At 38.1% G+C, this 18,715-nt stretch overlaps 1 protein-coding gene across 1 annotated transcript in view; it reads left to right on the top strand.

The window, feature by feature from the left end:
• Positions 1–259: 259 nt before the first annotated feature.
• The window catches only part of LOC131061662 (uncharacterized), a 265,563-nt gene continuing 247,107 nt past the window's right edge, over positions 260–18,715 (top strand). The window contains exons 1-2 of the mRNA XM_057995474.2: positions 260–284; positions 491–568. The gene's annotated coding sequence lies outside the window, so the exon portion shown is untranslated. The remainder of the gene's footprint in view (positions 285–490; positions 569–18,715) is intronic.

Genomic DNA, 18,715 nt, shown 5'->3' on the forward strand with positions numbered 1-18,715 from the left:
TATGATTGCTAGTAAATATCTCTATCTAAATCATATACTTACTATGACGGATGCGTCTACTCCAAAACCTTCCATTCAGACAACTTAAAAAATCGTGACCATTATAGCTGCAGCCTACTACGACGTGGTACTTGTTTAAGCTTTGGAATGTCCGAGAAATGCATTTTTAAAGCCCGCGAGAAATATTTTGTACGGACATTTGCGAGGAAAAAGTATCACATTCCACGATAAGCTTAATTGCAGAACCTGAGAACAGGAAGAGCCTCACCATTATCTTCAGCGCGGTAAATAGAAACTGAAGTTGTACAAATGTTGAAATTCCGAAGTTAAATTTATTTACTTCTTTCCATGAAATATTTACTTCTAATGTATTTACTTCTTTCCATGAAATATTTCAAGCTTCCAGTTTTAGTTGACATCTTAAGCCTTTTGAATTGTTGACGAGCGAGTACAAATGCCGCCGAATTTTAACCAAAAGTATGTATGCCAGTGGAGGCTTTGATTTGTTAAATCAAGGATTTTTGCTATGCTTCAATGGACAGGAGGATCCAGACGGAAAGTCAAAACAGTAATATTCATTCCCTTAATTTCGGTGTCTACTTTCAAAATATTCGCAGTAACAGTCTCAGTTAATCCCTTCCGAGAGGCAGGTTAATTATTGATACGCTCATTGAGCTGAATTCTTAAACTGCGGTATAGATCATACATATTTTCGAGTAAATCGTACAAAGATCAGATAATACACATTTCATAATAAGGACAAAGTTTAGACAATGCATAGTTCTAGTAGGCTGCACAAAATTTGTAAATACTTCTGAATAAATGCAAGATGATCAAGGGTAGCATTTGCAGTTAGATTTTCTCATATGCGGTATTATATTTTTAGTTTCCTTTTAAAGAGCTTTCAGTTAGATCCCTCCTCATATCTATTCCGTGCTAGTTGTACTTTTCCAGCCCCGCTGATCTACTCTGATCATTTGTGGGCATTCATATTTATCCTTTCTTTCTTTATCTCTTGCAAATTTTCAAAGTTGTAACAACACTTCTGTTTAAAGATATAATGCAGTTCATTTAGAGATTTTTAAATGAAAATATGTACTTTTGCAAAATGGTCCTGTAGTTCAGCATAGCAATTGAGGGAAATTGTCTAAGGGATAAGTATTCTGAATTAGTTTTTCGGCCAAGAAATTAATAAAAAATTGAATTTTTGCCTCGGTTCAAATAAGTGAAACTTTAGCTTAACAGGGTTCAGAGGAGAATCCTTTCAGACTCTAGCTTGATTAATTTGGCAATTGGAGTTGCCCCTAATGCATATCAAAATAAGCTTTTCAGTGGGTGATGTTTTACGTGAAATCTCCGATTAGAAGGTTTTTGGAGACTCTTCCCTGGACTCAGAGTTATTCTAAGGAAATTTAAGTGTAAGTTCCCAACGGAAATTCATAGGTTAATCTAAAGCAGGCTTGCGAAGACCCTGTAACCATTCATTAATTCTGCATGTGAAATGGCTTTGCGAGTATTTACTTCGCAGAATTGCTTCCTGCTGCATTCTAATAAGTATCTGCATCGTTAGTTTGTGCCCTTTTACATTCACTGTTAAGTTATTTCAAATAAATTCAGAAACCCATATTATGATAAGTTTTCAGAAATTTTAACTTAACACATCCAATTTACGTTTGGATAAAGGTAATGTGAACTTGGCCTTATCAAGCCTTTAAAATTGTTCAGATTTATACCATCTTATTACTACATACTAAACAGACTGGAATTTGTGTCCTCTTGGATTACATGATTTCAATTCTGTAGCATGTTTCACAAGCAGTTACAGAGAAGAATGAAGCGAAAAGAGATTGCCGCAAGTGTACATGCTGTGCAGTCTTCTTGTATCATGCATTTATGAATGAGAAGTACGCACAAGGAAGCTTCTAGATGTAGTAATCTTCTAAAAGAAGAAATATGGTCATACGTAGAAGCTTCTTGGAGAAGAAAAAAAAGAAAGCTTTTTGGAGAATTTAAACGAAGACAAAATAAAAGATATACATTAATTACATTATTTACTAGCCCATACGACCATGTTTCATCAGATTAAATAACAATGCCTAGTTCAAATGTGAATGAGCTTTAGAGAAAGGGAAGAACAGTAACTGAAATCTGGCCAGATCAAATTCACTTGACAAGATCTCTAACAATGCAGTTTAATGTAGCCAAAATATCTGGCCACATATATCTTAGTTTAAGGATCTAGAATTAGCATTTAAGGATGCTTTTAGCCTGTCAAAATATCCTTTAATATATCTCCTTGTCCAATGTGAACCATAGAATTCTTGGTCACTTGTATTCATGTACAAGATGTCAATTGATATAATGCGGGGATATTTCATTTACGTGGTGAAGTATGCTGCATTACAGGCACAAAGCCACTACTGATTAGTGGTAAAGACAATTATATTTGATGACATTACCTGTGCAAGCAGTTGACATCATAGAAACCGGACTCGGACTCAGTGTGGCCGACTCGACTCGGGAAAAAAACTCGGCTTAGACTCGACAAAGTGAAAAACTCAATAAATTTAGAGATTTTTAAAGATTTAAAACTTGTTTCATGCACCCTTTATTAAATACACCTTAAAGACACAATAACATCATCAAATAGAAGCTAATTTGATTACATACACAAGTATACATCAATCACATAAGCATAAACACAAATTGTAGCTGAAGGAAATAACAAACATAGATATATAAATATTGTCAAATGTATACAATATTACAAAACTCATGGAATAAAAAATCCATGTCATCATATGATCAAATGAGATGCAAACTCTCCCTTTCCTACTCTTGATGCACCAAATGACATTATATGTTGTTATATGGAGCCTAATCAGACTCGGAGGTTAAAATTTCCCTACTTTTATCAGCGTAGTTTCCCCCCTAATTTTACGATGGGGGTTTGGGGGCAGCGCCCTTGAAGTGCTCCCTGTTGCGATACAGGGTGGGGTCGAGGGGCACTGTCCCTGGAGGCCAAAAGACTTTTATTATTTATAAAGGCATCGGGTGTTATTTTTCTGTTGTTTCTCCTCACAACTCACCTTTCTCCTTCTATTTTGCCAAATGGATGAAATGAAGTTCACTTTTAGGCTCAAAGCATAATATAAACCAAAAAAATTCAATTAGAAACATATTAGAAGTATTTTTTTTTTTAACTTAAAGTTACATGCCGCCGACCGAGTTTGGGAGTCGGGATTCGCCAAACTCGGCCAAAATTGCCGAGTCCGAGTTTGGGAGTCGGGATTCGCCAAACTCGGCCAAAATTGCCGAGTCCGAGTTTGGGAGTCGGGATTCGCCAAACTCGGCCAAAATTGCCGAGTTCGAGTTTGGGCTATTTTGGGCCCCACACTCGGCCGAGTCCGAGTCCGAGCCCCCTGGACTCGCCCAGCCCGACTCGACTTGGAAATCGCCCAAACTCGGCAATTTTTGGTGATTCTCGTTTCTCTGGTTGTCATACTTGATGAGGACTTTGTGAACTGTGCAATCTGAATGTATGGCAAGGTTTGGTTCACCCCTGAGCTTTGTCCTAAGGTAATAATTCACTGGTGCAAAATTTGAATAATATCTAAGGTAAATGGAAAGAATTTCCCTTGTGGGATTCTACAAGAGTGTTCCTGTCAATTCAACAAAGTTACCAGCTCAAAACTACCAATTACAAGATTTGTATGTGAACATCGGAATTTGATGGATAGCAAGTGGAAACTATAGTCAATATACCAGAAATTTGATGGATAACAAATGGAAACTAAAGTTGATGCCAGAACGGGATTACCACAAATAAAACACCCAATTTGGAATAGCAGGAAGTGTGACCCACAAAGAATAGAACATTTGAAATGCATCTCAGAATATTGGAATGTGTGAAATTTTTTAAAATTTGACCGTTAGAATTAGTATATCTGAACCACATTCAACAAACTTCAAAATATTAGGAGAAAGTGAGAATTATAAAGTGTTAAAATACTAGAAGTTCCATAACACAATTAGAGGAAAAATCATGTTTCTGAAAGAATTAGAAAGAGTGTTCTAGAGGAAACTAACAAAATTGTGATAAATCTGATAATGTGGCATAGACAACCATACTCAAGACAGTAGGATCATTTAATGGTGCAGGTTTTTGATGCCTGATATAATCAGGCTCACATCTTTCATTATGGGTGAAATTTCAGAATTGCTCCTATGCAATATTGCTCATTATTTTCCAAAACTTTTTTTTGTGATTAACCTTCTGAAGTTAATGGAATATCTTTCTTGTTGTCAATGATTTGGCTATATGTTACAGAAGTTTATAATTAAGAGTGTGTGCAATGTGTTGGTGCTTCCAACTGATTGCTTGGAGATTTCCTATGAAATAATTCAATTCAGTCTACAGATCTTCAGATTAGTGGCCAACGAACAAGATCTCAACCTAGATGTTGAAGATCTCTTGCCTTTCAGGCTCTGCAAAACCTAGGTGGGTATACCTGCAATACTTGATGATGTAAAGCATGTTCACTTTGAGTATTGCAAACTAAACATATGCATCCCAATGAAAATGTACCAAGGAAAGATTATCACCATGAAAAACTGCTATACCCCTTGGTTTAACACTATTAATCCAGCAATTGGGACTGGGATTTAAACTACAACTATTCCTAATACAGAAAATAAAGATTACTTGAAAAGTTTGATCTTGAAAACAAATGGGAGAATAAAGTCCGGTGCCTATCCTTTGGGACAACAACGTCTAATCAATAGAGAGTTTACTGCTTACAATTTGCATAATTCGCTCACAATTAGATTGTCAGGTATGTTCGTGCTTTACACAAATATCTCTGCATCAGCTCTAAATCCTACTTAACAAATCACTATAATGTGCGTCTACCATGCTGCAATATAATTACAGAATTTAATCCTTTCTTTGAAAGAAACCTATAATTCATAATACACATGAACAAACAATTGCAAAGACAAATTAATATACCCTGGATATATCAATTCATGCACAAAAGATACACAAAATAGGAGACAATTTCGAATTGATTGTATTCATTTCTTTCAGATTTGATTGTGTCTACAATTATCTGTAAAACAATAAAGACTCTACAATTTTCTTTCATAGTCAAAAACTCAGAACCTATACAATCTACCTGCCTGTTGTGACCATTTCACACATCGCCCCATTAAAATGGGGACCCCCTCTTTTTGCTTTTGTTTTGCCTGTTCTTCTCTCTGCTGTTAGGGTTTTGAGTAAGTGAGTGAGTTGTCTGGACTAGGGTTAAGCCTTAGGGGTTTCTTTTGGATATTTTCAAGCCGAGTCCAGTCAAATTTTGAAGATTATTAAGCATCCTCCCGAAGATTGCAATTTTTGAAATAGGATGAGCCTGTCCGGAAGTCAGGTATGTCTTAGGTTAGGTCCAGTCAGGTTTTTTTTTTGAGGGAAAATTCAAATTCCGTCTAAGGGTTAGCATTTTGAAGATGGAATTGTACATTTTTGCCTAGGTAAAGTTTTGATCAAATTTTGGAGGCGAGAGGATGCCTGAAACAGAGAAATCGCTCCTGTCCTTCACTGGAGGCTCAGGGCGAATTTTATTTTAAGTGCAATTTCTTGTTTTTAGAAGGCTTGCTAACTGGTTCCCGGCCTTGAAGATGACCTAATTACGCCTTGTGAAATGATTAAAGACCTAAATTATGGATATTTTAGCTTAAAAGGGTAAAATCGCTCCTGTCCCTCTCCCAGGGACCAGGGCGAAAATGTTTTTTAGTGCATTTTGATCTCTGACTTTGTTAATTTGTTTTGTGCAGGGTCTCCAGGGGAGCTAATTGGACGTGACTTGACGATTTCAAGGATTTTGAAGATTTGAAAATGATGAAATTTGAAGGATTAAGATAAATTCGCTCCTGTCCTCCACTGAAGGACCAGGGCGAAATGATTTATTTTGGTCATTTTTGGCCTTGGTTGATCAAATTGAAGCATTAAGGACACAATGAAGGATGAAATGAGCATAATGGAGCATCCAGACTCAGTTAAAAGCAATGAAAGATTGGACCTTTTGTCTAGCAAGATAAATTCGCTCCTGTCCCTCACCAAGGGACCAGGGCGATTTTCTTTACACACACCTTTTTGGACCTTTCCTGGACTTGGGCTCTCATTCATGGCTTGTAAAAGGATGATATCTTCCGTAGCAATGAGATTTCGAGATGAAAAGCGAGAAGATTTGGCCTAGAGGGCAAAAAGCGCTCCTGTCCTCCACTGAAGGACCGGAGCTTGAATTCCAAATTTGCATTATCCTTGCAAGATTTAAGTGATTTTACGATTTGAAGAGGTCAAGAGGAGTGTGTTCTGTCCGTTGAATATAACTTGAGTGGGCCACAATGAAGAAAATCAACCTAAGTAACAAAAGCGCTCCTGTCCCTCCTCAAGGAACCAGAGCGATTTTCAAAGGGTGCTCCTGTCCCTCAGCAAGGAACCAGAGCGATTTTTTAACAAGGCAAATATCTTGCAAAGTTAAGGCAAGTTTTGTGTTTAAGATGAATGAAAGAGGACGTAATCGGTCCATTGGAGATAATTTCGAAGACTAGCAGAGCACAAGTGAGCTTATAATTGCAAAATCGCTCCTGTCCCTCAGCAAGGGACCAGGGCGAAAAACACATTATCTAGCTTCCCCCTCCAAATTTGGACGAATCCAGGCCAAGGCATGAGATTGCAATGATATTTAAAGTGCTTCAAGGAGGAATGAAGTTGCAAAGACCATAAAATTCAATGAAAATTGGCTAGAGCGCTCCTGTCCCTCACCAAGGGACCAGAGCGAAATCTTCAAATATGCCTAATTGCCTAACATTTTGAAATGCTACTTTTGTTTCCAAGACTCAAGATGGAATGGGGAATCATGTTTTATGCCTTAGGAGTAATTGAAGGTCGATGTGGTCAAGAGATTGTGCAATAAGCTAAAAGGCGCTCCTGTCCTCCACTGAAGGACCAACGCGATTTTCTATAAAATCAACAATTTTCCTCCAAAACCACGCCAAGACAAGGTGATACAAGATGGGGAATGCCTTTCGAAAGATAGTGAACAAGGAATCGCCTCCAAGAATCAACAATCCTAGGCTCAAATACAAAAATCGCTCCTGTCCTTCACTGGAGGACCAGGGCGAAAATCTTTGGAAAGCCCATTTTGTCTTGAGAAAGCGAGTTGAACATGCATAGAACGAACAATGAAGATCATTGCTTACCCCCAAACTTGAATTGGCAATTTAGAAGATAAAGATCAAGGACAAAAGACAAAAATCGCTCCAGTCTCTCACCAAGGGACCAGGGCGAAAATGCTTTAAGGCAAGCTCCTTCCAAAGATCACATGAATTGAACTTAAAGTTCCAGATAAAATGCCATTTTGAACGTCAAGGATGAGGTTTTGAACGTAAAAACGAGGGATGCCAGGTCTAAAATGAAAAGGTGCTCTTGTCCCTCTCCAAGGGACCAGAGCAAGGTTATTGACATTGATATTTTTACCATGCCTGGGCGCCAATATCCTTCAAATCGCATTAAATGCCAAATTCGCTAAAAACTTCAAAATATTTTAAAATTTTTTTCAATTAAATTGGCATTTGATAAAGGTGCGTTGGTATTTAATAATTAATTTAAGCCTTGGAAAATCTTTTATTATTATTATTAAGGCATTCGAAATTAATTATTATTAAATTAAAAATTAAAAGATAGAGCGCTTGAGGTATCATTTTAATATTTTTGTAAAGTCGGCCTCTTCTTTTATTAATTTTTGTTTATTTTGGGTTTTATTTTACCAAGTCGGCCTATGGGAAAAGGAAGTGGTGAGCGCCTATATAACATTGGTATTTTGAACCATTTTAATCAATCATTCAATCATTCATTCAAGTGCGATTTGGAGAAGCAATAAAAGGTGCGAAATCTGGTCTAAGTTGGAGCGAATTTTGTTGAAGGCTAGGGGTGGTGGAGTTGATAAAGGAAGCGCATTTTGAGGACTTCGATCTACCTTTTCCCTAGCGAATTTTCCTAATTTTGCATCATTTCTTAGAATTAATCCTCAAGTGGAGGTATGGCGAGATCTTCCTAGTCCAATGTTGAAATTTTGAATTTTGAATTTCAAATTGCGTAGTTAAATTTAGGAAATGATAATTCAAAGATTTATCATGAAGTTTCCTAAATTAAAAGCTTCAATCTTCCTTTCTACTCTATATGTTTAAATTGCAAAATATATTACTCATTATGAAATGTTGTGTAGGTGTCACAATGGCGACCCCAAAGGCGGGAGCATCCACTAGTCGTCCAGCTCTCATGAAGGAAGATCAAAGGAATGAAGAATTGGAGACCAAGATCGTGTCAAAATGGAGCAACATTGGAGATACCAACTTGGGAAACTTCAGTGTGAAGAAGTTTCGAGAGGTCCCTTACATTGGAAAGCCATCACCTGTCGCAAAGAGAATAATTGAAAGTGGCATTATCAAGGCGACCGGTTTCCCTCCAGCAGTCCAGTGCCATGATCCATCCAATTCAGGACAAGTTGTTTGAGGTGTTATGTTCTATTCTTGGCAGAAGGATTGAAGATGAGACAGATGTGAATCTTCAAGAGTTGGAAGAGAAGGTTAAGGTCATCTTTTGCAAAGATGAGCAAAGGGATCAAATGTTCGCTACTATGCTCCTGATTGAGAAAATCAAGGAACTCGAACCTGGATGGGATGTAGCTCTTCTCAAGGCCTTCGATCAAGTTATCCACTTGGAGGAACGAACGAGGAATCTTCCCGAGATTCCTATTGTTGAGATTGAAGGAATTGTGTCCAGATTCATTGCATATGCTAAGAAGGAGCATTGGAAAGGGAACAAGGTTCTAGAAGAGAGGTTGTTATAGATGATGTGGCACCTTAATTATCATTGGTCTATGTTTCCTAGATTTTTGTGCCAATTAAATATTTGGCTATGCATTTAATATTGTTCAATAAAAGGGGAACTTTTTGTAATAAACCCTAATTAGGGTTTAGGTGTCAGAATCTCAGCCATTGATCTTCTTTTGATCTGGGCCGTTCATTGTAATTGAAGATGCTATATATACCCTCACTCATTTTCATTTTTGATATAGTAAGATAAGAATTAGAGATTAAGAGGAGAAATAGATATTAGAGTCAGATAGTTAGAAGTTATTTTGTAGCAAGATTGAGCATTGAAGAGAGAATTTCAAGCAATTGTTGTCTATTTTGGCTTTGAGATCAATAAAATATTGAAGTTATGGTGTTTTATTGCAATTCTTGTGGCTACTTTCATGGTTGCTTACTTTCTTGAATCATTCTTGGTTGAAGTAGTATTTAAATTTGAAGGACTAAGTGTTGGGCTTGATCTTTGGTGAGATTCACGTTCCAAACCACTAGCTCCTTGCTAATTGTAAGGATGCCTTGTGTGGTCAACTGGAGATATTTGGATTGCTTAAACCTTCAATCATTATTGAACTAGTGATATGTACCTTCATGGTAGTGTCTATGATTCTTGATGAATTGAAAAATCATTAGTCACCTTAGAAGATCGCATCAATTTCAGTAGAGTTGTTATTCCTTGGCAATACTGAAATTGGTAGAATCTTACCAAGTCTAGCCTACATTGAATCATTCTTAGGATTAGATTAGAATTCATCTCTTGCAAACCCTACCTTTTGATCCTTTTTGAGAACTTGTTAGTTTTACGAAATTCTGTTCCTGCAATACGGAAACGTAAGGCCCCTTGATGAAACAGCATTCACAACGACCACTGGTGCTTATCCACACGTAGAGACCCTACATCAAAGAACCTTGGAGTCATCCTAATTGATCCTTTTTTGCGACATCTTCAGCAATCAGAGGCTTTGTTCAAAAGAGGATAAGGTACCCTTGGGTATTTTATTCTGTGTTTGATTGTGTACAAAACACACGTCAACACCGCCCAAGATAAATTTTCAGAACCCTTACAAATGGCCTTGAATTCCTTCTTATAGAGAATGAAGGAGGAAACAAGCTTCAGGATAAATGTACACATGTCAAAATCTGATTTATCTAAACTAGAATATGCCTTGGCATGTTTACATGCTAAAAAAGTAATCGCATTCAAGAGGAAAAGGTGAAGATAACTGTTCTTATCTTGAATAGTGACATTTGATGATTTTCTAATTTGTTGCTAGAAGACCACGTGACCAACAATGATGTAAAAAGCACATAGACAGAAAAGGAAAAACCAATAACAACTGAAAACCAACCATGCAAGATTACCAAGGAATGAAAATATCATGTGAACGAAATGTCTATGCTTTAAACATATTCAACTGCTCTGATTAACCGTGAGACACCCGTGATTTGATGACCTGGCAAGGCTCCCATTGTAAAGTTGAATTATACCTAAAAGTCTGTCCCTCCTAATATAGTGTCTTCTCATTCATTCCTCCAGAGTACATTGTTCTTGGTGCCACTGAGTGATCTGAAAACTGGTGGGCCACTTAAAGGCCTTTATCCCTTGCACTTTGCCCTGAATCTCTCTACACTTGTTATCCACAACATTTTTTACCTCTGCTATTAGCTTCCTATATGTAGCATCAGTTTCAATTACTTTATCAATTGTCAAATGATATGTATGTATTTGGGGTTGATCCCCCTCATCAATTTTATTTATAGCCTCTTTCATTGCTTCTTCAAAATCTTTCTTCCAAGTGTCCACACTCTTTATTTCTCCATTCGCATTCAAAACCCCTGGAAGAATTCAATGCTGAAGTGCTTTGAAAGATTCTATCTTCTCCTTTACTGCTGCTTCTTTGCTTTCAATGTATGGCAATTCATTGATCAAAAGATTTAACGTTTTCCAAGTAGCACTTATTATAGGTGGAGCTGATGGGAGACTCTTGACAGCCAGGTTTAAATCCTTGATTGTCCCATACCGAGGATGCCATAACTCATAAAGTGGCTTCAAAACTGTGGTGAACTCTTTGCACTGCCGCAGAACTTGGAACAATGTTTGGTATGCATTATAAACTTCATCTAACTTACTCAAAACAGCTTTAAACAAATGCACAACTGTTCCCCTCATCACATTTAAAGATTTCCTTTTAGCATCATTCTCAACTCCCTTCAACAATTCATTCTTTTTCTCTAACTCCTGTTCAATTGCCTTGAGCCGTACCTTTAGACTGTCCATTTCCCGTGCTGAAGGAGACACAATGTTTTGAGCTGATGTAGAAGGTTGCTCTTGTGATGAAGTGTCTATGGGTAGGAGGAGGGAGTCCTTTATTCACACAAAAATTTTCAGCTTTGCATTCTCTTGATATAATTCATTGTATGATTTATTTATATTTACCCTTTCTTGAATTAATCTTCCTAACATTTTCTGTTGCTGCTCAGCAGCATCTCTGGCAAACACAACTGAATGCATTGCAATAGTGGCTGCTTTCAAGGTGGTTGTATCCATTAGAGTCCTTATTATACCACTGTCGCCTGTTTTTTCCTCAACTCCAGTAGTTGTGGCTTGTTATTGTTTGGAGCTGTCACCCACTGTGATAGTGCTTTTAGAGTAGGGTGGTACCTTGTGCCACTCATTCCCCTCTTATTGTTGAACTCTGCAACAAACAGTGGATCCTGCTGTTGCCTAATCTGATCAAGTAGAAATATGTGTTCTAGATTCCAAGAGGGAATCAACAACTTGCCACTATCTTTAACCATTTGTCTAGCATCACTTGGCGTTATGTGGCTTAAATCCAACTCATCTAGTGTTGACACATCACCAAACACATTCTCCGGAGATTGGTCCTTCATCTTCAACCATAATCCCTTGAATTCTGGTGATTTCACAAACTCATCATCTGCCATGAACCTAGTAGCAGCTACAACTAGTTCATCATCAATCTGATCAAATGGAACCGAAGCTTCCAGTTCCACCTGTCCTGAGGCTCTTGTTGAGGCACAATTTCTCTTAGAGGTGACCTCAAGGGTTGATCAACTTCTTGTCCTGCAGCCAATTCTTCCAAGGCACGAGCAGCTTCATCTGTGCCAAGTGTCTGTTCAGTTTTTTCATATTCAACAATAGGTGGCCCTTGTTGCTCTGTTGGCTGATCAGGAAGTACAACTTCTTTCCTTTATGCTAGTAGTTCCTCAAGCCTAGGAGGAACATACTCAAATGCTTCCTAATGTTGAGGTGCTTGTGGTGGTGGCTGATCAACCTCCTGCACAACATAATCTGCCACCTCTTCAGTCACTAATTCTTTTATAACAATTGGCTTTTGAGGAACCATGGTTGTCTTTTACCCTTTTGAACAACATTTCCAGTGTATATCTTTTCAAATCTTTTGAGCATGAGATCCATTCTCTCCACTTCATTCGATTCCTTAGGGTAAAATTCCTCAAAATTAATATCCCACTTTTTCTTTTCAACCTCAAAACTGGTCGAAATAGACCACTTTTTCCTCCTTTGGATGACCTCTGTAGTGTCCTGACAGTTCTTGATCAGGTCCTCAACATAATACAATTCATGAAAGTATCACCCCTATTCATATGTGTAATGTGGTGAAAATTAGGGTTTCCACCACTAGATGTAGTAAAACCACTAATTTTGCTTAGGGACCAATTACATTAGGGAAGGATAGGAATTTAATAGATCTAAATCTAATAGATCTAGATTCTGATCAGATTCCAGGGGTTTTAGGTGTGCCACTTCTTTCTCTTGAGTTGATTTGATTTAAATTTGTTGAAGATGCTGAAATTAGGTTAAATGTGTGTAAATTGAAGCAATTATGCATAAACAGTGAGCTACAATCGTCAAACGGAGCCACAAACTTGGATTTGAGCAATATGTGAGTGTTCGGATTTGTTCCCAGAAGGTCGACTTGAATTGTTGGGATCGGAGTGCTGGTCGCTTTGGTCCTTCAAACTTTTTGCCATCCAAAAGGGAACCTGTTCGTCTCTAAGAATAATGTCGATCCTGAAAATTACAGCTTTGTACCTGTTTCTTGCACACAGAAAGAAAGGGGAAATTGTTGGGAATAGGGGCTTACTTAAGTCAACCCCCAGTTTAGAAATTAACCTTGAATGAAATAATGCAAATACTGAAATAAATAATGGAAAGATATACCTCAGATTTGCAATTGTTGATGATGATGCTTTGTTTCTTGAATGTAATCACATATGTTGTATGAAATAGCATGAACATGACAAAACACATGCTTGCATATGAATGATGTAATTTGGCTCCACAATGGTTGAATGAAGAATATGCAGCCTTGAAGATTTCTAAAAATGCTTGATAATGAACGCTTCATAGATGCAAGGATGCTAGGAATTAATTGCTTGGAGTCTTAGGATGGATGGATGGAATTAGGTTGATCGAATGTCTTTATATAGGGGTATCTAGGTCATTTACCAATTAGGCCAACCTCCAACAGTCATGCGGAGCCACGAAATTGAAATCCCGCTGGAGTGATAGGACCCTTGTCCCATTTCAAAATTGGGCCCAACTAAAAGGGACCAAGGCGCTGGGCGCCATGGTCCTTCTCAGAAAGGGACCACAATTAAGGTCTAGGGAGTAGGACACCCCTTTAGGAAGTTCATCACTAGGTGTACATGGCTTCAAAACTGGAGTTTGGGCACAAAACGGATCTAGATAGGTGATGAGGAGGGGACACGCTAAAGAAGGGGCACAAACATGAGGTGTAAATTGGCCCGATGACAATTTACAACGCTACAATATGAGTTTTTAACCAATTTATAATCCCCTTAGGATCATAACACCTTTTGTGTCCAAACTTCAAAGCATATCTAGCATTGATATAATCTTGAACTTTTTCAAGAGTGTTGGAACCAATAGCAAAATCTCCATATCTTACACATTTGGAAGAAAGGTTCCCTTCTTCTGCTTTATGCATTATATATATCTCTCTCTCTCTCCACATAAATTTCCACATATATTCAAGGAAAGCTAACCTAGGAGTCACAAATATGGAAAGTTGATGAGGAGCTTTAGGGCAACCATATATTCTAATTAAAGTATAATCTGCAAAAAAGAACCAATCCTCCATGGTTAAACTGTCCATCTTGAGCTATTCGCTCTTCTTTTGGCCTCAATAATTCCTTAATTTTGATTGGTATCCGATCATACATATACCCACACCATGCAGCCACTTAAGTGAAAAAACATTCATGAAATGCCAAATAATCAGCCGTGGGACACTGACTATCCCATAGGTAACACCATCTTTGGATTGGGGACGCTTTCCCATGATCATCAATGATTCTCAATTTCATCCTATGGTCCCACTCATATCTATGCTAGTATAGAATTAAGTGACATACAAGGGCATAGTATTTGAAGACAATATTTCATGTATCTTCCCTACCTTTAATCAGCCCTTGGTGTATCTACCCCTCAATATATGAAGCAAAATCATATAAGATGTTGACATGCTTATGCTGAATCCTCATAGCCATAAGCATCATGCCAATTGGCATTCTAGGCTTAGGGTCCTTCCTTGAAATTTGGCACAACATATGATATGTTTTGATGAAATAATTTTCAAACTTTTCAACTAAGAGGCTCCTTGTTTGAATCAAAGAGGGTGACCTTCCTATTATCCCAATCTTTCAACCTGAACAGGGGTACTTGCTCAACTTTGAGAATATTTCTCTTCTTGTTATAATCTGTCTAGAACTTGTCCAAGTCAATTTCTGCTAGTGCTTGTCCACTCAGACCAAAGCATTCAATAATTGCTGCCTTGTTTATGTATAGAAGGATTCTTCCTTCCAAATCTCTAACTGTTTTAGCTGCAAATTCATACTTTAAGGCTAAGAGTCTTATCAAATCAGGCTCTACAAAAACATCAGGCACAATCAACCTTACCATCTTAAGATACCATGGGTGATTCATAGGGGCTGGATCATTCTTCTGTTTGTAGAAATAGGAAAACAAGCTCCACCCTGTCTCAGGAATGAGAGCACTTCCACAATGAGCACATCCACAATGAGCACACGAGTCAGTGAATGTATCTCTTTCCCTCCAATTCATGCTCGACTCTGGGAGGATATCCATAATGTCTTGGGCATATGATCTCTCTTCTTCCTCCTCCTTTTCCACAGGCTATTATGCAGCACCCATAGGATCCACCCTCACAAAATCTTCATATGTTAGCAGTTTGGCTTGTACCTGAGTAGGGGTTGAAGTCTGCGCAGGAGCCCGCTCCTTCTTTCTTGGAACTTGTGGGTTTTTGGGCTTAGGCTCCTGAGAGCTAGAGGCTTCTTCCCTTTTCTTCTTTGGGGCCCTAGGTTTTTTAGGCTTAGGTTCAATAGGGATGGCAATAGGAATGGAGCTAGAGCTTGCATCGGGACCTGTGGCTACTACTACATGGGGTTACTCATGAGTTTTTGGACTAGCTTCAGGTGATACTTTAACAACTTCTGGTACCTTCTTTGTCTTCTTTCCCGAAGATTCACCCTTCTTAGGCATCTTGTCAATTTAAGGCGATCTAGGTTTTTTTTTTACTTCTAAAACCTACTTGAAATCAAGTCATAGACATAGGCAATATTGAAAGCTTCGCAATTTAACTCCATTAAAGATAGGCTGACTCACTATTAAATTTCGCTTTGCTTGAAAACCCTAGCTCTTCAAATTGCTCGGTATTCGCTCTCTGCTCTGCAATCCCTTTTCGCCTTTGGATTTTCGAATGCAAAGTGAAAAGTGAGCCTTCAACTCATGAATTTAATGTTCTTGAAATGTAGCTACCTCCTGTCATATCGACATTAATTCACTTCACACGAACCATTTGAATTTGGTAGCTGTGTGTGCTTTTTAAAATTTGGGCCGTTGATCTTGCTACATTCGCATCACTTATGGCTGTGATTTCCTCCTTTTTGTCCCGACATTTGCTAAGTGCGTTTGATCCATAGTGGTGGCCACTCCTCATTTCAACTCATGCTTTTGCTTTTGTGGCAACGCCATCTCAACAATCTTGGGCCCACTTTTATCATTTTGAGTCCACGCGCAGCTCCGCAATATTACTTTTGTATTACCTTGTCACATCTGCGGAGTCAAGCCATTCCTTAGTCATAGTTGTCCACAGCTCCGCACTTTAACATTTCCTTCCACAACACCAACTGCGGATCTGCAAAGTCACTTACTACTTTGGTTAGCCTTCTCCGCTACTCCGCAAGTGATTTTGTCATACCATTTGTCTTCTTGCGAACCTGCGGGCCATAGCTTTCTTTTAGCACACCATTCATTTGTCACTCCGCAACTCCACAAGGAAAGATATAAGGCGAACATATCACCTGCGGATCTGCGTGAACACTTACTATGCTTACAACACACACTCTGTAGGTAACAATTTAACATTGTAAAACAACTTGCGGAACCGTGGAGACAAGGAATCACTCAAGTGATACAAAACACATGTGCACAAAAGACTTACTAAGTGAAGGTTCCAGGGGGAGGTTGGCTAGGAAAACTACGAGGTGAAATTTTTGGACTTGGACATTAAACGTTTTTGGAAAATACTCGTGCCGGTTATACCACCATTCCTAACGAGATGGGGCTGGCTACCAACCGGTAACAATGACATAATGTTGTAACTTAAAACTCCGATAACTGGCTAGACAGGTCAATAAAGGATTAAAACAAAATCAAAGGAATACATGGGCAATTTTAATACTTAGACAAATTTTGAAACCCTAAAGCCTACAAAGAAGAAAGCTAAGCTCATAGCTACTCAAAATTTGTAAAATTTTCAACAGTCCTAACACAATGAAATGCGATTCTTAAATGGACTGAATTAGCATTAAAATTTAAAACAACCTGAAATCATAAAACAAAGTGACACTCAAGATAGGGCTAAAATGAGGTCAAACCATAACATAATCCATTGAAAAACATAGTATGTTGATCTCCTCATTGCAACGATTTGCGTAGATTTGATGTGTGCTTACAATTTTGGCAGCATAAGGGTGCTCAAAGCTTTAAGATGCATGTTGTTGTGATGGGTGCGAATATGAGAAAAATGGCTAAGTGTAGCGTTTGAATGAGGGGAGATGAATTGGAGGGCTAGGATTGAATGTTTGAGATCACTTGGTCCTCTCAATGCTTGAGAGGTTGCCGATTCACAACCCAGGAGAGGAGGTGAGGAGGGGTTGTTGGAAAATGGTACTCTTGGAGTATGGGCAAGATCTTGCCATAAAGACATTTCTTGCCCCAGCACTCCAAGTACATGGGGAGTAAGAATAAAATAATTTTTAGTTCCTTGAATGTGACAAGTGGGGAAGGGACCCATGTGGGTACTTTCCCAAAAGTGGGCAGCCTTTAAGGCTAATTGGGCAACTTGTGAGGCCATATATTAAGGGGGGTAATTAGGCTGATTAGAAGGGCAATTGGGATGCAAATGGGAGAATTGGAGGATTTGACATTTGGAGTTAGAAATGGAGAAGAATTAAAAAATGGTTTTCAATTCCATGTGGAGGAAAAAGGAGAATAAGTGAACTAAATTAAATAAATATGGGGTTTTATTAAATTTAATAGATGAAAGTTTAGGGGGAATGGTCAAATAGGTAAATTAATTAAATTAATTACCTAAGGGGGTTAGATAGAAAATAGAAGAATAATCAACAATTAATTAAACAATCACAAATTATTTAATTAATAACTATATAGTGGGGATGGATGAATAAGAGGGATAGATTGACCAAATGTGAATGAACAATTTTGGATGTCTACAAATAGTTATAACATATGATGTTGATTTTTAGAAAAGCATTGGATTTTTTTTTCTCAAGAACACTTTGTACATGTTTTTTTATTAGTACCCATGTGGGGTCTAATTGCCAACGAGATACCCTTCCTTGGGATAGTCAATGCTCTTTGGCTTAGTCATTAGTAAATCGATGTCACCATATGTATGGCCATACCCTTATATACTCCTATGCCTTATTTCAAAAGTAACTTTTCTCTTTATTTGTATCGATGTCTTGTGGTTACTATGGTATTTTTGTCAGCCAACACCAGGGGTACCTAGGAGCAAATGAGCGCTATTGTATAGCTTGCCCCACCACTTATCATGCCATAGTCAAATATTTTGGGTACATGGGTCTGCATCATGCAAGTCTTCATCTCTTCATTGTAAGAGATTGTATGTTTGGCAATGCCCTCATTGCATTTTACATGCATGTGTCAATGTGTCTACATGAATAGTGGACCGGTAGTCAAGTGAACTCATGTTGTTTGATGAGCTAGTATAAAAGTCTCTATGGGGGTGGTCATGAGTCAAAAACTTGTAATCTTCATTTTATGATAATTATCATAAAAATGGTATTAATTGTGACCAAATAAGTGCTCGATGGCTTATCCTTATTACTCTTTGCACCTTTGTGTGAAAATTTGTTTCGTGGTGGTTCAAGTACTTCCTTATGAAATCTTTGACATTTCTTTGGTCACAAGATCTCCCTTCACTAAGAGACTAGTGTCTCATACTAGTGTTAGGGTCCTCTCTCAAGCATTGCTAGTTGCTTATACAAGAGGTACCCAACTCCTCTTTTAAAGCAACATCCAATGTGTTTGGGTGTTTATCATCCATCAAAACATAAAATTTATCATAGATTGAGTTCGTAAGCCTTCAATGGTCAACCTCCTCAAACTATACCTCTAGTTCACTAGTTATCCCACTCTATGCTAGAGGTTGAC

This window comes from Cryptomeria japonica, chromosome 7 (genome assembly GCF_030272615.1).
Source record: "Cryptomeria japonica chromosome 7, Sugi_1.0, whole genome shotgun sequence".
In the NCBI taxonomy this organism is placed as follows: domain Eukaryota; kingdom Viridiplantae; phylum Streptophyta; class Pinopsida; order Cupressales; family Cupressaceae; genus Cryptomeria; species Cryptomeria japonica.